Genomic DNA, 23,511 nt, shown 5'->3' on the forward strand with positions numbered 1-23,511 from the left:
ATGGATTACAGGTACATATATGGCAAACATTCAATGCTGTTATACAATTAGCAAAGACAGATAGTACATCAACAGAGACAAGGCTTCCCTCTTTTTTATTTTCAACATCTGGATGCTGTCCTCGATTTGTCCATGGGGAGGTGCTGTTGTCCCATTCTTCCATGCCAAGGAGACTGATGTCCTTGATTCCTGACTGAACCACCAGCATGTTTTTCAGGGGCGCCTTTTACCTCCCTGCCAAAGTGGCACCTATTTATCTACTCACATTCTTGTTTTCAAACTGTTAGGTAGGCAGAAGCTAGGCTGTGGCGGGAGCTCACCCTGCCCGCAGCTTGAACTGCAAACCTTCTGGTCGGCAAGATCTTCTGTAGCTAGCAGTTTAACCCACTGTGCTAGCCGTCATGAATGTCATTTTTATGGGGTCTCATCCCCAAGATATCTCGTTATGTGTATGAAAATACTCCAAAATCGGAAAAAGTCTCAATTCTAAAATACTTCTGCTATCAAGAATTTCAGAGCAGAGATACTCAATCAGTACTACCTCTTTAAAAATAAGGAAGGGAATTATTTTCTTTAATGTAAAAAAAGGAGGCAGTGGGGGAAAGAGACCTTGGAAATTCTGATAGTGTGTGGCTGCGTGCTAATGAAATAGTATTTTACAGCTGGAAAAAAAAATAAACACTGACAAAACCATTGTTTTTCACTTTACATTAATGGTTGACCACTAACACAAGTCAGTGCCTTATTTACTACAATTTAAGGATCTAAATACACAAAAGGCACCGGATCCTGTCTGAGTTTGCAAGCTAAGCAATATCAGCTCTGGTAGTATTTGAATGATAAAATGCCCACTTTTTTTTCGTGTCAGGAGTGACTTGAGAAACTGCAAGTTGCTTCTGGTGTGAGAGAATTGGCCATCTGCAAGGACGTTGCCGCCCAGGGGACGCCCAGATGTTTTTGATGTTTTTATCATCCTTGTGGGAGGCGTCTCTCATGTCCCCGCATGGAGCTGGAGCTGACAGAGGGAGCTCATCCGCGCTCTCCCTGGGTGGGATTCGAACCTGGCAGCTTTCAGATCAGCAACCCAACCTTCAAGTCACAAGGCTTTAATCCACTACACCACAGTGGGCTCGTAAAATGCCCACTTATAGGCTACAATGCTGAGGAAGGAACTAGCAACACCACCTCTGAGTATTCCTTGATTAAACAAACCCTATAAAAGTCACAGTCAGCAGGTGACTTGGAACACCTGGTGGTGCAGTGGGTTAAACCCTTGTGCTGGCAGGACTGCTGACTTGAAGGTTACCTGTTTGAATCCAACCCAGGGAGAGCGCGGATGAGCTCCCTCTATTAGCTCCAGCTCCATGCAGGGACATAAGAGAAGCCTCCCACAAGGATGGTAAAAACATCAAAACATCCAGGCATCCCCTGGGCAACGTCCTTGCAGACGGTCAATTCTCTCACACCAGAAGTGACTTGCAGTTTCTCAAGTCACTTCTGACACACAAAAAGGTGACTTGAAAGTACATGTGCACATACATACATTTAGTGCATCTCTAGTCCATGCCTCTGCCAGGGCAGTATAAATGCTCCCCATCCCTCCTCGGTCCAACAGTTATATATCATCATTGGTATCAGAATAAGACCATCATATTTTCCATTTCTATGTATAGTTGTGAAAGCTGAGCAGTGAAGAAAGCTAACAGGAAGAAAATTAACTCATTTGAAATATGTGCCGGAGAAGAGTTCTGTGGAGACCACGGAATGCTAAAAAAAGACAAGGAGTCTAAAAATGGCTCTTGACGCAAATCAGACCTGAAAGTTTCATTAGATGTGAAGATGATTAAACTGTGGCTGTCCAACTTTGCACATAGGAGATGAGAGTACAATAACAACATTTTTATTTTTTTTGTTACATGCCTTTCCTCACGGCTTGAGGTGGGACACAACACAGTTCAAACACATCACCACAAAATGCATACCATAAAATAATGCACAGTGAAGGGAAAGGAAGTAGGAGAAGTAGGAGACTGTATTACTGGTGGATTGATTCAATCAAAGAAGCAATGGAGTTGAGTTTGCAGGACCTGAATAAAGCAGTTGAAGACTGTGGGATTTATTGTGGGATTTTCTGACTTTATGTTCTGGGAAATAAGGCTGTGTGGAAGGGTCCGGAGTCTACACTGCTAGATAATCTGGGATAAGCAGATCATCTGGGATCAGAGCCTGAGATATAGTATGTGTTTAGTATGTTCTTACTCTATTTGAAATTATTTTATTGTTTCAATGTGGAATTGTTTGGAAATGTTTGTTTTATCTACAAGATGGACTGGAACTACATAATAAAGAATATGATTTAGATATTTTAATAAAGGCAAAGTCCTAACCAATTTTAAAAATTCAGTCTTCGAAAAGATTAATTCTTTAATAACTTTGAGTCTTCCCGTCATATTAGAGGAATTGGCTTTCCATTCAAATATAAAATATTGACATGGTTAGTCACCTACAGTTACAGCCAATTTGTACAGATGTTTTTCACAATAATGGTACACCAGTGGTTTTCTACTGCTTTGCTGTTGTACAAGGCCCGGGCTGTGGCGCAGGCAGGAGAGCAAGCCAGTGCAATTAACTGCAATGAATCACTCTGACCAGGAGGTCATGAGTTCGAGCCCCGCTCGGAGCCTATGTTTGTTTGTCTTTGTTCTATGTTAAAAGGCATTGAATGTTTGCCTATATGTGTAATGTGATCCGCCCTGAGTCCCCTTCGGGGTGAGAAGGGAGGAATATAAATGCTGTAAATAAATAAATACAATATGCACACTTTAAAAACCTCCATAGAAGATTCCATTACTCCCTCAAGCAGTTCATTCCACTGCCTGGTTCTTTCCCCTAATATTTAATTTAAATCCACATTCTTCCGATTTCAGAACATTGCCAGTTTTCTTTTCAGAAATAACACATTATGACTAAAAACTAGATAATTACAGCTTTAATAAATGTAAATTTTAAGATACACACAGTAATCATCCGAAATTATGAACATTATCATGGAACAGCACTTGGAAAAGTTACTGTTTTGGGGATTATAATCCATTGATATAGAGGGCTGACTTCATACAAATTCAAATGTATGGCTGTTTCAACTGTATTTCTGTTTTATCTTTGCTGCATTGTTTTCTCTTTAATAATCTCAGTTTTTCCCCATTAATATCTGGAACAAATTATGTCAGCTGGATTGACCACAGCATTCCCCTGCTTAGAAAACTTCAGCGCACCGATTAAAAATCCAGCTGTTACTTGAAGAGTAAACAGGTGATAGTAAGGCATGTTCAACAGCTGCATGGACAGAAAGAGTCTAGCTCACAACAATGTGGTCAGACCTATGTCTGGCTACACCAACAAACTGGGGCTTACAATTATTAAATGTTCTATCATTCACAAAAACCTACTATTTTGTGTGCAAGCATTTACTGAGTAAGTACTATATTGACATGGTCTGAACTAAGGTCTATGTGCAAGGTTTTCTGGAAGAATGGAATTAAGTAATTATATGCTTTAAAGCTTGAATAATGTATTTTATGGATTATTGTTAATGGTTTTAAATATGTTGTTGTTTTTTATGTTGTCCTCTCCCTGACTGTATCTGATACTACTAGCACTTTTATGGCCCAGTTCTTTTTAGGAGTCAGCCCAGGATTTTATCAAGCATGTTTGTTTTATATTATTTTATTTGTTTTATGACTTGCTTTATTGTTGATTGATTTGTGTTATTGTTGTGTTTTATATTGTCTGTTTTGCCTGGGCTTGGCCCCATGTAAGCCGCCACGGGTCCCCTTGGGGAGATGGGGCGGGGTATAAAAATAAATATAATAATAATAATAATAATAATAATAATAATAATAATAATAATAATAATATACTGATTTTTTTGGCATTGAATTTTGCCAGTTGTTGTAAGCCGCCCTGAGTCCCCTTGGGTGAGAAGGGCGGGGTAGAAATGTTGTAAATAAATAAATACTCCAAGTAAACATTCTTGGGGTCAGGGATCGACACAAAATTTGGGAAAGTTACTTGGCATGACTAAGGCTGGTAGGTGCATACTGAGAGCTGCAGCCCAAAAACGTGAGTTTTGAAACTGTTCCATCTTTGACTTCTCCCTGAACTGTTTTTAAAGGAGAATAAGATAAATGTGGGGAGAGAGATGAGTTATACAGAGACAATGAACTTCCAAGAATGCAAATAAACTGGCTCAAGAGTTAGTCACGTCTGAATTCTCTCTAGAAATCAAAATTACTAAACGGAGATGACAATTGTATTTCGGAAATATCATAAGAAGACATGGTTCCTTATGAGGGACAACAATTCTTGGTGAATGATAGCATGGTGTGGTGGTTTGTGTGGTAGATTAAGACTCTGGAGACCAATTAGACCAGGCATGGGCAAAATTTGGCTGTTAGGAATTGTGGGAGTTGGAATCCAAAACCCACTGGGTGACCTTGGGCAACTTACAGACTTGAAGGCCCACCAACACCACCATCACAACAGTGGCAAAAGAAAAGACAAAAACTTGCCACAGCCCTGAGTTTGCAAAACCTGAGCAGAGCTGTTAAAAATAGGGAGATTTTGAGGATCATAATAAATTGAAGTTTACTTGATAGTAGTTAACACCAATGTTGGCCATCAGCCCTTTCTCTCGTTGCTGCTCATCGGTTGTGCAATTAAGAGCGCAGATGTATTGGTCTAAATGATCTTTGGTTTAAATCAGAGATCTTCTTGTGTTGATATTCTCATGCCCTAACCTATTATATCTAAGCCAAAGAATATCCTATGCATGCTTTCATGTCACCAGTTGACTTGACATGGATTTCATGGAGTTTTCTTAGGCAAGGAATTCTCAGAGGTGTTTGTCCAGGTCCTTTGTCTGAAATATACCATACAGAACCTGACATTCATTGGTTGTCTCTCATCCAAGGACTATTTTGTGCTGATCTTGCTTAGCTTACGAGATAAAATGGGGATTTGAGTATTTAGGCCCCTATACATGTGATTTAAAAAGCATGTTTCAACTTTCCAACCTTAATTTGCCCTTGGAAAAAGGAATGCAATTATTGACTCTGCATGCCACACTTACAGGTGGCTGTTGGAACTATTTTCCATTCACACCATTACACCCTATTTATATAAACCACTCTCTTTCAAAGCAGCTATAATCCCTAATACACTACAACTATTTACATTCACTTAAACATTGCAGCTGTTTATTTCTTTCTTTAATTATATAAAGTGAGGTGGGAATCATGCCACTTTTTAGATACTGTTCGACAGCGACTCTCAGCAGCCACAGTCAGCATAGTCAATGGTGTGGAATTCTGTGAGTTGCAACTATTCACAGGACTGCATGTTACCTACTTCTGACATAAAGAATTTGCATCCTGAGTCTCCAGATCTGGAAGAGACTTTTGAGAAAACACCAAGCAAGATTGCTTAGAAGATCCTACCAACTAGACCAGTGGTTCTCAGCCTATGGATCCCCAGATGTTTTGGCCTTCAACTCCCAGAAATTCTAACAGCTGGTAAACTGGCTGGGATTTCTGGGTCTTGTAGGCCAAAACACCTAGGGACCCACAAGTTGAGAACCACTGAACTAGACCAATAAATTGATAGAAGAGATGCAGTCCTTTCATTACATACCCTTCCAGATTAACAAACCAGAAAGGTGTTGCTAAATGGTGAGGACTAATGTGCCCACTTCAGAAATCCTTATCTCCAGTAAGATTTATCTGTGAAGCTGTGTTCCAGAGCCACCACTAGAAAAGCCCTACATCTCACCAGTCAACTGGAAACATACAATTATGGACAATTCCTATATGAAAATGATCTCAGAAATCTCAAAAACATTCATATTACCAGGAACCTGGACAGACACGAATGTATCTGCACTGGTTGACAGATAATGGGACTTGGAGGTGTTCTCCCAGCGTAAATGCAACCATTTATGACATTTAGTGATCCATCTAGAAAAATAGTGTAACTTCTGAATGGCAGTGACTTTCTTTGGACAATCAGTTTGGAGCAGTGCCTAGAATGTAGACTTGGAAGATCCTTCAAGTCCTCAAAAAACCTAATGAAGGTCTAGAAGACTGTATCAGCAGTGCCCACACTGAGGGGTATAGTAGAGTCACGCTACTCTATTTTGGTCATATTTTACCTGGAATAATTGGTAGACTTCTGGGCAGCAAAGAGCAAGGAGCTAACAGGAGATGCACAGCTTTAAAAACCTAATGCAATTCCAGGCTGCATCAATAGGAGTATACTGTCCAGACTAAGAGAAGCAATACTAATACAGTTCTGTTTGGCTTTAGTCATTATCTGGAATAGCCACTATTCCAGTATTTTCTGTCTCCAGTTCTGGGCACCATAATTCAAGAAGAATATTGACAAGCTGGAACAGGTCCAGAGAGGGTTGACCAAAATGGTGAAAGGTCTGGAAGCCAAGCCCTTGATGAGTTGGGTATATTTAGCTTGAAGAAGAGAAAGTTAAGAGGGGACATGATAGCTGTGTTTTATTAATTGAAAGGATGTCACATTGAGGAAGGAGGCAGCTTTTTTACTGCTGCTCAAAGGACTAGGACACAGAGCAATGCACTTTAAACTACAGAAAAAGAGAGTACACCTGAATATTAGGAACACCTCTCTAATGGTAATTGCTGTTCAACAATGAAATATGCTGTTTTCTCAATCTGTCAGAAGAGCTTTCGTTGGTAGAATAGGGTTGTACTGGTTGGCCGTTAGGGTCCCCTCCAATTTCATGATTCTAGTTCTGGAAACTATGCCCTGTGAGGAATGGCTTGGAGAGCTGGGTATTTAGTTTGGAAAAGACAGGATGGAAGGGTGATAACATAGCTTGATAAGATGTAGAAGATGGAATGAGTTGTTTTCTGCTGCTCCAGAGCCTGGCATAAGAACTAATGGCTTCAATTTCAAGGAAAAAGGAACATCTTGACTGCATGAGCTGTTTGATGGTAGAATACACAGCCTTGGGAGACTCTTTGTCTTTGGAGATCTTTAGTCATAGGTTAGATGTTCATCTTTTGAGAGTGCTTTAGTTGCATTTTCCTGCATGTTGGGAGACTAGACTAGATGGCCCTTGTGATCCCTTCCAATTGTATGATTCTTGTGGCAGCCATTCTCTTTCAGGACCCTTCTACGCTGCCATATAATCCAGATTGTCAAAGCAAATAGTCCACATTATCTGCTTTGAACTGGATTATCTGAGTCTACACTGCCATACAATACAGTTCAAAGCAGATAATCTGGATTTTATCTGGCAGTGTAGAGGGGCCCTCTGCCTGGGTTTGGGAAAAAACTAAGTACACTGCCTGGAGCTCACTACAAGACATCTGTGGAAAAAACCAATATATCAATACATCTCCGCTATTACCTTGCTATCTAAAATTAGTGATACAAACTGGGCCATTTAACATGTGAAATAAAAGCTACATCTCCCACTCCAATATCTTAAATCCTGTACAACCATTTATTTTGTGGGAATCAACATTCAAAACAGCTCATACTAAAGAGGAAAAAGAAAACAAAACAAATAGAAACCTCATGTGTAATAAGAGCAAGAGAGGAAATGGTTGCCTTGGGCACAGATTGTCATAGCAGCAAGGACATGCTTATGCCGTGTGACATTATATAGTCAACTCTTCTTTGTGGATATACCTGCAAGGAATAGTCCCAAATGCAATGAACTGCACTGTCATGAGCCCTCAATTAAAGCATGAAAGCAAAACTAAGCAAACATTTAAGTTGCAAGCTCCTCTTAACAGCACTGGGAGAAATTTCTCCATCCACAATGACCAACATGTACATTTTCTAGCCTCAGTGGAATAGTCCTTCTATTTTATAAAAGCCTTGCATGGAAGGTCATGCTTTGGTCTCCAAAAGTTAATGCATTGGAATATTTTAGGATGTAAGTATATACATGCACATGCAAACACGCATATTTATCAGGGACAGATGAGAAATGCAACATGCATTTCAGCCCCATTGAAATCACATTAAAAATGCCAACCTCACTGAGTTCATTTGGTTTCTATAGAGCCACTGCATTCTGTTTCTTGTTTCAAAAACTAAAAACAAAAAATGTTGCCTTTATCTCCAAAAACCGGAAAGCATTCCACTATGTACTGGCCTGAGGCAATCCAGTAGAGCTAAGTAAAAACCTACCCAGAAGGTAGTGCCAACCTGACCGGACAAAAGAGAGCAACTTTGCAAACTCTATTTTCAGAAGATAGCATAACTTCAAGTGTTTAGAAAACAATTCTGTATTTACATTGCATTCTCAGTATCACAGAGATTTACAGTCGACCTTCAACATTCCTACAAAAGTGGGAAAACTATTAATTCAAGGCTCCTACTTTTTGATTGTGAGAACTTTTCTCTAAGGATTTGTCGGTCCTCCATGAACAATTTCTATTGAAGGCTAACCACCAAATTTCACAGGAGGACCTAAAAATCCCTAGAGAAAGCATTTTTTTAGTTGCAGGTCAGCAATCAGAGAGGTGGCAGCAAATACAGTAATCTCCAAATAATCTAACCCACAAAAGCTTAAACTGCAGATGTGTACATAGTTGTTGCTTTGCTCCATTATAATAGTTCCTAATGCATGGCAACCATTATCTTATTTATCTGTATAACTGATTGTTTTTCTTCGTAGGCTTCAATGCATATGTGCACACACAAACAAGAATACAGGTGGTGCAGTGTTTTTAGAAAGGGAGTACTAGTTTGACTCATATTTTGATTCATTGTTGCATTTTCTAATTATGGCTCTACCAATTTTTTTTTTAAGTAGGGCTACAAAGCTGAACAAGGGGGCATCCACACTGTAGATTTAATGCAGATTGACACTACTTTAACTGCCATGACTCAATGCTATGGAATCATGGGAGTTGAGGCTTTAAACAGACTTTATCCTTCTCTGCTAAAGAGTTCTGGGGCCACAATAAACTACAATATCCAGGATTCCATAGCATTGAACCATGACAGTTAAAATGGTGTCTAACTGCATTAATTCTACAGTGTAGATCAGGCATGGGCAAACTTGGGCTTTTCAGGTGTTTTGGACTTCAACTCCCACAATTCCTAACAGCCTCAGCCCTTTCCTTTTCCCCCTCAGCTGCTTAAGATGGAAACTATGGTTTCATCTTAACACTTTCAAGCTATAGTTCAAAAATATTGTTAAGTCTTAAATCCACAGCCATCACAGGTAAGAACAAAAAATGTTGCTTTGCTGGACAAATCCTTCACTTGCATCATTGGCTATTTCTATGGAGCTGCAGTGGCGCAATGGGTTAAACCCTTGTGCCAGCTGACCTGAAGGTTGGGTTGCTGACCTGAAGATTGGCGGTTCGAATCTGCGAGATAGGGTGAGCTCCTGTCTGTCAGCTCTAGCTTACGGGGACATGAGAGAAGCCTCCGAGCAAGGATGGCAACACATCTGGACGTACCCGGGAAACATCTCTGTACACGGTCAATGCTCACACCAGAAGCGACTTGTAGTATGTTCTCAAGTCGCTTCCGACATGATAAAAAATTGGCTGTTTCTAATTTACATAAAATGTATCAACTGAGGAAATTTCACACTGTTTTACCAATTCGGAAGGATACATTGATTATCCCTTATCTGAGATTCCGAAATACTCCAAAATCCAAAACTGTCTACTTGGGTGGTGAAGATTGTGGTACATTTGCTTTCTGATGGTTTAATGTACACAAACTTTGTTTTGTGTACAAGATTATGATAAATACTGTGGATTGAATTATCTTCAGGCTATGTGCATAAGATATATATGTTACATACCAGTAAATTAATTCTGTTCTTAGACTTGGGTCTCATTGCTAAAATAGTTCATTATGTTTATGCAATTATTCCAAAGTCCCTCCCCAAAATCCAAAATATGGAACACTTCTGGTCTGAAGCATTTCATGGAAGAGATACTCAATCTATAGTATTACAGTAGTGTCTCGCTTATCCAACATTCACTTATCCAACATTCTGGATTATCCAACACAGTCTGTCTTTTAGTAGTCAGTGTTTTTGTAGTCAATGTTTTCAATGTTTTGAAAATACATTGTTTTGAAAATACAATGAAAATACATTGTTTTGGTGCTAAATTCGTAAATAAAGTAATTACTACATAAAGTTATCATTTACTGAACTGCTTTTTCTGTTGATTTGTTGTAAAAAATGATGTTTTGGTGCTTAATTTGTAAAATCATAATGTAATTTGATGTTTAATAGGCTTTTCCTTAATGCCTCCTTATTATCCAACATTTTTGCTTATCCAATGTTCTACCGGCCCGTTTATATTGGATAAGTGAGACTCTACTGTATTGTCTATTTATATGGCATCGTAAAGTGAACAGCGCTTTACAAGTAATCATAAATGTGCACAGCGCATTACAAGTAAAAGAACCAAAAAGTAGGTCTTGCCAAAGGCATACAATCCAATTCACACAAATACATGAACACACACACATATATACATACACACTCAAAGCAAAGGAAGGAATAATAAATATAAAACTATACCATACAATTGTAAAATAAATTATCCAGATAGAAAACAAATGTATATATACAGTATTATATAGAACAAACTGACCAATACATGTTATCAAAATATACCAGATTATGAAACAATATTAAACTATTCATTTCCTTTCGATATTTTTAGCAAGAGTGGGATGGAAAACTGAGCATTGGGACCTATGTGCATGGAAAGTTCTCAGAGGAACCGGAGCTGGGAAACATTACTTGGCAACGCGACAGTGGCAATCTTGAGGGATGCGTTCAATTTGTATCCAGTTTGTACCGTTGTGTTTTTAAATGTAAATCATAAGATACATTGTAGAGCATTGGAGAGTACTCTCTAGTGCAAAATTACAACTGGCTTAACTGTTGTGACGCTGCATCCTCATTGTGATTAATCAAGTACTTTGCAAGGCATTGTGTCAATTGTTAATTTGAAATAGAAAGTTAGGGCTATGATGCAACATTCTTATCTGATAAGAAATGACTAGATCAGTCTTCCTCAACTGAGTGTCTTCTAGATGTACTGAATGCATCTATCATCCTGAGCCATACTATACAGCATCAGACTGGCTTTAAGAGATAATATTGGCTATTGCCAATACAAGATAATGGTTTTCTTGGCAAGATTTGTTCAGAGGAAGTTTATTATTGTCTTCCTCTGAGGATGAGAGAATGTGACTTGACCAAAGTCACTTAGGGTGCATCTACACTGTAGAATTAATGCAGTCTGACGCCACTTTAACTGTGGTGACTCAATGCTACAGTGTCCTTGGAGTTGTAGTTTCACAAGTCTTTCGCCTTCTCTGACACACTAAACTACAAATCCCAGGATTCCATTACATTGAGCCATGGCAATTAGAGTGTCATTAATTCTACAGTGTAGATCAGTGATGGCCAACCTATGACATGCGTGTCAGCACTGACACGCCTAGCCATTTTTGCTGACATGCTGCCGCATGCAGATTGATTGGATGACTATGTCTTTGTGGCCAAATTTGATGTGATTTGGTCCAGTGGTTTTGTTGTTTACTCCATGGGAATTATGCACATTACATTTTTATATATTTTATCATTCAATTATTATTCTATTATTATTGTAGTATATTATCATATTATTACCATTATATTATTATGATATTATTCATTATTCATGACTACATTGAAACTAGAATAGAGAGAAACTCTTGCGTGGAAACTGCAAGAGGTACCATAGATCATTGTACATGGAAATAATGGTAGTAAATAGTTTTTGATTTATTAAATACAGTTTTATATTACAATTATACATTTTTGTTATTTAAACTATACATATTGAAAAAATATGGTTTTTTTCTCGAAGTGACACGCCACCCAAGTCATGCTAGGTTTTTTGGTGAATTTTGACACACCAAGCGCAAAAGGTTGCCCATCATTGGTGTAGATGCACCCTTAGGATACAGTTACACAGCAAGTTATAGCAGCTTGACACCACTTTAACTGCCAAGGCTTAATGCTACTTGCAACTTGAGAAAAAAAACACAGAGCCCTGCAAGAGTAACGACGTAAATTGACTACATTGAAAAGCCTTGAACTGAAGCAGGACCAAGCAAGTAATTAAGATTAAAGAGACAGCAATAAATCCACAACATACCGCAGAAGATTCTGAGAATCTCAGTAAGAAGAAAAATACCATACATCAAAGGACTATTTAAGACCTTACATAAATAACAACAACCTGAAGAAGGACTTCCCGAAACGAGGCAGTGTACCCGGGATTACTTGTTGTTGCATAGTTTTGTTCTACATACACACAACAGCTGTGGACTGTTTTCCGTTGAGTTTGATGTATGCTTTACTTTATATGTTACTCAATAAGGTTGTATAATTGTATATATACCATAATTGTGGACTGTTTTCAGTTGGAGGTTTATGTGTGTTTTGCTTTATATGTTTCACAATAAGTTAGTACCCGGTTGGGACTGTAAAGAAAATACTCTATATACTAGCATACCACAATACACACGCTAAAACCTACACGAGAGTATATACACTTAAGTTGTTGTTTTTCTAATATATATATATATATATATACCATTCTTATAGCATTTTATATAGATATCTGTGCCCTATCGAAGGGTAAATATCTCACAAAACTACAAATATTGGATTTCTATAGCATTGAGCCATGACAGTTAAAACGGTGTCAAACTGTTATAATTTTGCAGCATGTCTACACTCACAATGGGTTTGCTTGGCTAAGTGGAGATTTGAACCCAGTTCTCCCTAGATCCTAGGGCGTGGCTACACGGTGGAATTAATGCAGTTTGATACCACTTGAATTGCCATGACTCAATGCTATGGAATTGTGGGAGCTGTAGTTTGGTGAGAGACCAACACTCTTTGGCAAAGAAGGCCAAAGACCTTGCAAAACTATAGCTCCCATGATTCCATAGCATTGAGACATGGCAGTTCAAGTGGGATCAAACTGCATTAATTCTAATACGTATGTACTCCCCTAGTCCACTCAAAGAACTACTCCATGCTCTAATATTAAGGTGGATAATATAATTTCTCTCAACCAGTCCATATTAAAAATGGAAAGGGTGCTAACTTGGCGGTTCAACATAATTACTATTACTATTCAAAAGTTTTGGGGGGAAAAACTATAATTTTGTACTACAGTCGCCATAACCCCCACCCAATATAGTCATGCAGGTTAGGAGATTATAGGAATTGTAATCCAAAAGGGTAACTCTTCCAGGTTTTGTTGCTAATAGCCCTTGATGCAGGTATCCCTTACGACTTTATCTATTTAATCCTTTTACAAAGGCATTTGAGGAAGACATCAACATCCTATCATGTGATAATGCAGGGGTGAAATTCCCATTTCAATCTAGGAATAAAACTCTGCTAAACATACTCCTCCCCTAGTATCCATTCTCTATCTGTACGAATGGGAGAAAGGGTTTTTAATAACATGCTTTGTGTACAATAATAAAGGAGGAAGGCGGGAGGAATTTGCGATCCGTACGAAAATGAATCAGTCCTCAATGTTAGAGAAATTATTTAGAGCTATTCATTATTATAACCAGTACAATAAAGTACACCCCAGCTTTCTACAATGGAGATTTTCAAGGTGTACCTAGCAAATAACACTAAGATAGATTAAGAGGCAAATGGGTGGAAAGGGAACTATATTTGATTCAGTTGGGACATTAATGGTTTTTGGACTTTAATTCCCACAATTCCAATAGCTATTATGATTGCAGATGATAGAGGCTGTACCTCAATATATCTTAAAAGGGCAGCTGGCTGCCATTCATTGTTCTACTTCGATCTGTTTCAAATAACCAAAGTGATGAATTTTTAAAAAAAATCATTGCATATGTGTTGTTGAAAGCTTTCATGGCCAGAATCACTGGGTTGCTGTGAGGTTTCCGGGCTGTATGACCATGTTCCAGAAGCATTCTCTCCTGATGTTTCACCCACATCTATGGCAGGCATCCTCAGAGGTTGTGAGGTCTGTTGGAAACTAGGCAAGCAGGGTTTATATATCTGTGGAATGTCCAAGGTGGGAGAAACACCTCCCAACAATGGATTCCCCTGGCAGGAAACAGCCAGGCTTTGAAGCTGCAAGGCTATTCAATGCTAATCAAGGTGGCCAATTACAACATTCATACTTGCCTCAAACAGACAAGAGTTCTTTCTCCCACCCTGGACTTTTCACAGGTATATAAACCCCACTTGACTAGTTTCCAACAGACCTCACAACCTCTGAGGATGCCTGCCACAGATGTGGGTGAAACGTCAGGAGAGAATGCTTCTGGAATATGGACATACAGCCCGGAAAACTCACAGCAACCCAATCATGACAAATCTTTCTCCCATATAAAAGCGTATTATTTTAAAATGGATGCATAGGCCTTAAGTCCTGATTTTGCTTTTGTGATTTTGTGTGTGAGAGAAGGAAAACGCTCATGTTTGTATGCGAATGCACACACAAACACGCCCAATCACTCATGGGATTTCCGTTGATTTTTCCATCACCTCACAGAGCCATGTTTCTAAACATATCAGCAGGAGAAAGTGACCGTCGAGAACAATTCCCACAAATCAACATCCTGTGATAACCTCATCTTCTAATTCTTCTGATCCTGAAAAAGCAGACTATAACCTACATGTTACTGAAAACAATTAAGTTTTACTGGAATTTATTTTCAAAAAAATAAGCGGCTGAGGGGGAAAAGGAAAGGGCCTGAGGCTGTTAGGAATTGTGGGAGTTGCAGTCCAAAACACCTGGAGTTTGCCCAAGTTTGCCCATGCTTGGTATAGATGCGCTCCAGATCACTCCATCTGCAAACTCATCAGCCGTAAGGGATTACTGAACATATCCAAAGGTCTGTTATTATTTCCAGTACAAATCTGCATCTGTTTAAATTACACTAACCGTAACAAATTACTCCACCAAACGTGAAAGGTTATTACTCTACCATCCAGATTTGAAACGGGAAGGCTTTTTGAAAATGCCATTCGGCACTGCGATGCTCAATTCAAAGCTGTTGTCATGACACCAAGTTTTTTTCTTTGTAATACGCCAACCAAAGCCTCTAGGTTGGGAATTCATTGAGTCACACACTCTCTTGGCATGCAGACGGATTCTGCAACACATTGTAGAATTAATACAGTTTGACACCACTCTAACTGCTGTGGCTTAATGCTAAGGAATCAGGGGAGATATGACTCATTAGCTTTCTGTGCCAAGGAGTGCCAAATGACAATGATTCCCATGACCCCATGGCATTGAGCCATGGCAGTTAAAGTGGTGTCAAACTGCATTAATTCTACAGTGTAGATCATATTAGATTAGATTATGTAGATTATAAATGGGTTATATAGCTGTGTGGAAGGGCCTTGAGTCTACACTGCCATATAATCCAGTTAAAATCTGATAATCTGTATTTTATAGGCAGTGTGGAAGAGGCCTAAGTGAGGCCTAACTCTGCTTGTCCCCTGGACTGAGTGGGTTGCTAGGAAACCAAGTGGGTGGAGCTTAGCCTTCTATCTGGCAGCAATTGGATAAAAACAATTATTCATCTCCCTCTAATTAGGACTTTATTTTTCTTTTCTTTTTGTTGTATGAATGTAGCGGAGTGGATGAGGGGTTGTGCTGTCAATTTTCGAGGTTGTGGGGTGTTTAGTTTTGTTGTTTTGTCCATCGCCGGGATTCCATCACTCATATATATAATATGATAAGATTTATTTCTTTATTATTTATTTACCCTATTTATACCCCCCCTTTCTCCACCCCGAAGGGGACTCATGGCGGCTTACATGTGGCAATTATTCAATGCCTTAACACATACAAAATTAAGCTTAAAATAAATTGAATTAAAATCAATACATATTAAACATTCAAAAACATTACATTCAATATTAAAATCACGCCATCCAGAAATCGTAGTCTGAGGCCGTTCCGTAGTCACTGCACATGTGCCAAATCCATTATTGAACTAAGATATTCTCCAAAAGCCTGGTCCCAGAACCAGGTTTTAACTTTCCTTTTGAAGGCTAAGAGGGAAGGGGCTGATCTAATGTCACTAGAGACCACCATTGCCAAGTCAGACTTCACAAGATATGGACGCAACTAGTGAACAAGTTTTAGTTGTGCAAAAGCTCCCCTTGGCCATCGCTGAAAACTGGGGATAAATCTCTATCCAACTTTCCTTCTGCCATGCTATTTTTCTCTGCTTGCTACATTCCTCATCAACCTTTTGTCTACAAGGATTTTTCAAAAAGGCAAACCCATCCCAACAGCTGATGGGATCCAATCCAGAATGAGATTTGCCACATGGTAATGCATGTTAAAATGATACACCTTTTTAAAAATAAAATAAAATAAGCACTTGGGTCCCTTCTTAGTTCTGATAACTAATGCCTCAGGCTTGTTTCTTTCACTCAAGAGGCATTACAGTGCATGCAAGTGTTTTTCTCCGCTAAGAATCTGCACCTGGTTTCTGAATCAAGATGCTAATATGCCCTGCGACAATGTCATTCCGATGATGCCATTTCCTAAAATAAAACCGTGAACAGTCTATGGCTTAAACCATCTTGGAACCTATGTGGCCATTACATCCCATGAAAACAAAGCACTGTACATTATTGTATAGAAAGGTTTATAGGCATTCAAACAATCCTGACTGCAGCACAAGAACATTAATGTTTTGTTGAAGGCCTTCATGGCCAGAATCTCTGGGTTGCTGTGAGTCTTCAGGGCTGTATGGCCATGTTCCAGAAACATTCTCTCCTAATGTTTCGCCCACATCTATGGCAGGCATCCTCAGAGGTTCAAGAGACCTCACAACGTCTGAGGATGCCTGCCATAGATGTGGGTGAAACGTCAGGAGAGAATGTTTCCAGAACATGGCCATGCAGCCCAGAAAACTCACAACAACTCAAGAATATTAATGTTTTACATGTCTTTTACTGGCTCAGTATCCTCCAGGTGGATCGCAACAACCAAAATCCTCAATCAGCAAAGGGTTTCCAGTCCAACAAATGTGAATCACACCAGGAGTGCATCCACACTGTAGCATTAATGTGGTTTGAAAATGCTTTAACTTCCATGGCTCAGTGCTATGGAATCCTGGGAGTTGTAGTTTGGTGAGACTATTTGGCAGAAAGGCTAAATACTTTTTTAAACTATTGCTACCATTATTCCATATCACTGGGCAATGGCAGTTAAATGGTGTCAAACTGCATAGATGTACCCAAGATTATGATTTTGGTTTTAAAGTGAATACAATGGAGTATCTTTTATCTGAAATGTGTTTTGGGTTTTGGATTTTTCAGCTTTTGGAATAAATATCGTTGCATTTTCTTATATGGGATATGTTGGAGATAAGATCCACATTTAAACAAGAAACACATTTATGCTTCATATCCACCTGATGCACATAGCCTGAAGGTAATTTTATCATTTGTGCATGGAACAAAGTTTGTGTACATTGAACCAGCAGAAAGCAAAGGTATCACTCTCTCAATCACCAATATTATAATAATAATATATAAAATAAAACAATACCGCTCTATCTCCCTGAAGGAACTCAGGGTGGTTTCCAACATGAGTGCGAAACAACATACAATAAATTAACACAGCAAAATAAACACATCGTTAAAACAAGACAAAGACAATTCAGTTAAAACAAGCAATCACAGTCAGAACCTTAGATCGATCGAAGGGCGGGAATCATTTAATGGACAATTTAAGAGTATTTCAGAATTCCACATACTCAACCAGTATGAATAATATCTCTTTCTCATTCACAAACACACAAATCAAATAACGTTATAGCTCTTTAGATTCTTTTAATTCAGTGGTTCCCAACCTTTTTTTGACCAGGGACCACTTTGACTAGGGACCACTCGCCAACATGAGTACCAAAAGGCTTAAGAATCAGTTTTTGGTCAACTTTAGATTTGGTTTGGTTATTTGGGGGCTGATTCAGAAAATTGCATTGGAGAGACCACATCAGCTCTAGTTTCTGATACAGAACATATGCCATCCAGTAGTCGCCATCTGCTTGCCCACAGAAAACCATATTTAATAATCTAGAGCTGATGTGGTTTATCCAATGTAATTTTCCAAATCCGCACCCCAAATAACCCCAGAAACAGGCCTAAAAACGAAGACACCAAGGCGCCCCTGCTGGGAGGGAGGAGGAGGAGAAGCAGCAGTCAGGAGGCTTGTTGTGACACCTTTCTTGGGTAGTCAGCCTCTCCTCTCCTGACATCCCTGTCGCCTCGGCATCATAAGCGGGTTTCGCAAGACCACTCACTCTCGTTGTAACACTGAAGTCATGGATCATATTTTACATCTTGGGGACCACTGGTGGTCCATGGACCACAGACTGGGAACCGCTGTTTTAATTGAAGCATAGTTTGGACTGTATGAAAGTTGTCTCTAAATGTAAACAAACTACTTGGAATTAGAACAATACCTTACACTAATCAATGTCCAACAGATAAACAATGGTAACACACATAAAATCAAGTCAGATAAGTGATCTACAACCACAGTGTTCTATTTCCAAAAGTAGCCAGCTAAATGGGCCAACAAAGTTCATAGGCATGATATGACAATTATGCCCTACCTTTCTGATATCTAAAATAGGGGTGCATCTATACTGCAGAATTAATGCAGAACGACACTACTTTAACTGTGATGGCTCAAAACTATGAAATCACAAGAGTTATAGTTTTGCAAGATCTTCATCCTTCTCTGCCAAAGAGTGCTAGTGCCTCACCAAACTACAAATCCAAGAATTCCATAGCATTGAGCTATGGCAGTTAAAGTAGTGCAGAGTTGCATTCACTCTATAGCAGACACAGGCAAACTGAGGCATAGTGTCTTCAGATCTAACTAACATGATAAACAGCGAATGCTATTAATTTAGTATTATAATATTTTTCAAAAGTCTCCTTTGTGACATCTAAAATCTTTCAAGTCACCATGAGAGGTTGCTTACTCTTCTTCCATTTCCTGCATCCTCTTGTCTGTTGATTCAATATTTATGATTCTGAGCAATTTTACAAGAAAACCATGGAAGCCTGAGTCTACAGTATAAACAAATACGAGATCACACTTTAATCTGAAAGCCACGTGAAGAACAAACATCTAACGCTTTATTGTTTTTTAGCACCTTGAAGATTAGGGAGCCAAAACAAAACTAAAACAGCAATGCATGTGTATAACATACACCTATGCATTTGAATATGCAAGGAACTGGAAGAAAAAAATGGCTATGTTTGACCTTCTTTTCGGCCACTGCCTCATTAGGAGGCCCTAGGGTGAATCTACACTAGCTGTTCAGCAGTGGAACTCTCTGCCCTGGTGGAGGCTCCTTCTTTTGAGGATTTTAAACAGTGGCCAGATGGCCATCTGTCAGGGGTGCTTTGAGTGTGATTTTCCTGCTTCTTGGCAATTGGTTGGACTGGATGGCCCACGAGGTCTCTTCCAACTCTATGATTCTATGAGTGCTGGTACCACACCAAACTACAACTCTCAAGATTCCATAGCACTGAGTCATGGCAGTGGAAAGTGGTATCAAAACGCATTAATTCTACAATGTAGATGCACCCTAAAGGCAAGAAAAACCTGTGAGTTGCTTAAAGCCTCCTAGTGGGGCAATGGAGGAGGAGGAGTTCAACCCAGGGCTCAATTACATGGAACCATGGGATTTGTAGTTTAGTGAGGCACCAGCACTCTTTGGCTGTCTTGAGTCCTTGTCTGGGAGAAAGGTAGAATATTAATGTGCTAATAGTTATGATAATGTTGATGGCTCTATTACAGACATGGGCAAACTCCAGCCCTCAAGGTGTTTTGGACTTCAACTCCCACAATTCCTAACTATTAATTTAATATTCTAATTAAATTCTCCTTTATGACATCTAAAATGTTTCAAGTCACCACAAGAGGTTGCTTTCTCTACTGACTGTTAGGAATTGTAGGAGTTGAAGTCCACAACACCTGGAGGGCCGAAGTTTGCCCTTGCCTGCTCTATTGCCTAGAGCTACTGAGAATTGTAGTACAACGATGTCCCATTGATCACAATGCAGATAGTCTAGCTTAAGCATTATAAAAATTTAAGACAGCCATACAGATACTCTCCTTATTAAAGATTATAGTACTGACAACAGCAGAAACACCTTTACACATATGTCATATTGGTCCAAGCCACAGACTTTTGATAGTTTCAAGTGTTTCAAGTATTTTTCCAATCCATCCCATTTTTTACCACGTTAAACATAATGCAGCAAAACCAGTCCCTTTCACCACGATGAATAAATCATGGTAGTTTTATTTCTATCTCCCTTTTCTCCACAAAATGGTGAACAAGAACAGGTGAGAAACAGAACATGATAACGCCTCCAACGGACAAACACACCCGCCCATTCAGGAACGGCCCTTTGGCCCTTTTTACAGGCAGAGATGTGACTTCCAGACATTTTCTGACTGCGGAGAGTGCAGTGGAAAGACATAGCGAGGTTGCAATAAAATAACATTCTGTAGATGTCTTCTAAAACGTATATTCTCATTATGTGATCATTATGTATTGGTAAGAGTTATATATACAGTAGAGTCTCACTTATCCAAGCCTCGCTTATCCAAGCTTCTGGATAATCCAAGCCATTTTTGTAGTCAATGTTTTCAATATATCGTGATATTTTGGTGCTAAATTTGTAAATACAGTAATTACAGTATAACATTACTACGTATTGAACTACTTTTTCTGTCAAATTTGTTGTATAACATGATGTTTTGGTGCTTAATTTGTAAAATCATAACCTAATTTGATGTTTAATAGGCTTTTCCTTAATCCCTCCTTATTATCCAAGATATTCGCTTATCCAAGCTTCTGCCGGCCCATTTAGCTTGGATAAGTGAGACTCTACTGTATTACCGAATACAGGAAGACAGGTGGATAATATATCGGTATGTGAATAATGACACAATGCCATTTCCAGATAAAAACTGTAAAGTCATCCAGACTTCCCAAAGCATTCCTGTTTGAGGGACAGCAAAGTAAGAGCTGTCTCTTTTCCATCCAATATGGACGGGCACTTTCTTCCGCCCGCAAGCAAAGCAAACCATTTGAATGTTGCTCCTTCCTTCCTTCCGCCGGCCTGCGGATCTACCAATCTGCCCAGCATTGCATTGCCAACCCACAGCCCCATCTCCTCCACAACAACCTCCTTCTTTTCTCCCATCATGCAACCCCTCCTTAATGCTGCTACTTTTGTAGTATTAGATTAATGTTTCACAGCTGCAGGCTGGACTCTCTCATCTGACCGCATTAGAGCTGCAGGGCTGCAATCGCATTACCCTCCTCCCTCCCTCTCTTCCACTCCTGACTTCATTACAGAGACTAAGAGCAAAGAGGGAAAGGGGGAGAGAGAAAGACACACACACACACACACACACACACACAACAGCAAAGGATTCCTATGGTCCCAATAGAGATATTTGCATCCTTATGATGACAGCTAGAATGGGGAGAGGGTAAGCGAGGCTAGAAAAGTCTCCCTGTGATAAAGCAGTTGATTGAGATCATGCTCCTGCTGGTTAAAAGGGACGCATGGATGTAGACCAGATTCGCAGGGTGGGGCTGTGATCACGGCAGCAAGGGACACGGATTCAAGGCAGAAGATGTGCCAGGAAGCCAAGCAAAGGAGGCTGGGGAAAAGCTGCTGCATTGTGCTGCATCATGTCTCCCCAGGCAAAAGAAAGAGGCAGGGAAGAGGAGACGAAAAACAACATGGGAGAAGGAAGGAAGGCAAGCAGAAGGGATGCAATAATCCTGATTTCCCTTCACCTATTCTCTCCCCCGCCCTTCGGAGGACTGATATCATAATAAACAGCTTCCTAAACGGAGAGAGGACAGAATGAAGGGCGGAGGTGGGGAAAGAGAAGGGGAAATGCCCATCTATTGAGACCAAAAGGTGGAAGGAAATAATTCTGATTTCTCCATTCCTACTGTCACCCCCAACAGATCTGAGAATAATAATAAACACAGCTTCCAAAGGAGAGGACAAACCGAAGAGAAGGGTGGAGGGGAAAGAAGGCAAAATATATATCTAATATGGCCAGAGAATGGGAGGAATTGAATAATTTCCCCTACCTCTTCTCTTCCCCACCCTTCAGACCCAGATCTGAGAATATATTATTATTAATTATTTATTATTTACTGTACTTACACCCCACCCTTCTCACTCTGAGAGGCTTACAAACTATGGCAATAATTCAACGCCAGATTCAGGCAATAACAATAACTGTAAAACACAATATTATCATAATAATATTGGGACTCGGGTTGGCTCACTATAGTGCCGCATATAAACCACAATACACAGTACACAAGTACACAAATATACATATATGATATGAATAGGACAACAACAGCGCAGATAAAATCCCAGTAAAAATGGTAAGAATGATAAAATTCCTAAAATTCAGTAGAACCTGAGAATAAGGTGACTTTCTGCAAAAACAAAGTGCAATAAATAAGACCATGAAAACAGATACATATCAATTATAGATAATATTTCAGATGATGAAAATGTATCAAAGGTCTAGCACCAGCTGAGGTTTAATAAACATGACACCCTTGGCTTTCGCCGTTCTTATACAGGTACCGTCATACTTATGGGTCGTATTAATGTCATACTTATGGGTCGTATTAATGTCATACTTATGGGTCGTATTAATCCCCAAAGGCTTGCTTAAATAGCCTGGTCCTAAAGCTTAAGAGCGAGGGGGCTGCTTTGGATAAACAGCTTCCCAAGAGAGGGGAGATTAAAAGGGGAGGGGGAAAGGAAAGAAGGGGAAATGTATTCCTATATTGAATAAATCCATGCCAAAAAGATCTGAGAATAATAAACAGCGCTCTAAAAAAAAAGATTAGATCAAAAGGGAAAATGAATCCCTTTTAAAAGGTCAAAAAAAATTGGGAGTCTAGGAGAAGAAAGTATGGGAAATTGTGCTTTCAATAGATTATTATTATTATCATTATATTAATATTATTATCCAGGTCAAAAAAGCAACAAATTGGGAGTCTAGGAGAAGAGAGTATGGGAAATTGTGCTTTTAATAGATTATTATTATCATTATATTAATATTATTATCCAGGTCAAAAAAGCAACAAATTGGGAGTCTAGGAGAAGAGAGTATGAAAGAAATTGTGCTTTTAATAGATTATTATTATCATTATATTAATATTATTATCCAGGTAAAAAAAAACAACAAATTGGGAGTCTAGGAGAAGAGAGTATGGGAAATTGTGCTTTAAATAGATTATTATTATCATTATATTAATATTATTATCCAGGTCAAAAAAAAAAAAACAAATTGGGAGTCTAGGAGAAGAGAGTAT

At 39.2% G+C, this 23,511-nt stretch overlaps 2 protein-coding genes across 4 annotated transcripts in view; both read right to left on the reverse strand.

Annotated features, from left to right (window-relative positions):
• The window catches only part of sptbn1 (spectrin beta, non-erythrocytic 1), a 250,501-nt gene that overhangs the window by 223,684 nt on the left and 3,306 nt on the right, over window positions 1–23,511 (reverse strand). The gene's annotated exons all lie outside the window — the stretch shown is intronic.
• The window catches only part of erlec1 (endoplasmic reticulum lectin 1), a 462,586-nt gene that overhangs the window by 56,168 nt on the left and 382,907 nt on the right, over window positions 1–23,511 (reverse strand). The gene's annotated exons all lie outside the window — the stretch shown is intronic.

This window comes from Anolis carolinensis, chromosome 1 (assembly GCF_035594765.1).
Source record: "Anolis carolinensis isolate JA03-04 chromosome 1, rAnoCar3.1.pri, whole genome shotgun sequence".
In the NCBI taxonomy this organism is placed as follows: domain Eukaryota; kingdom Metazoa; phylum Chordata; class Lepidosauria; order Squamata; family Dactyloidae; genus Anolis; species Anolis carolinensis.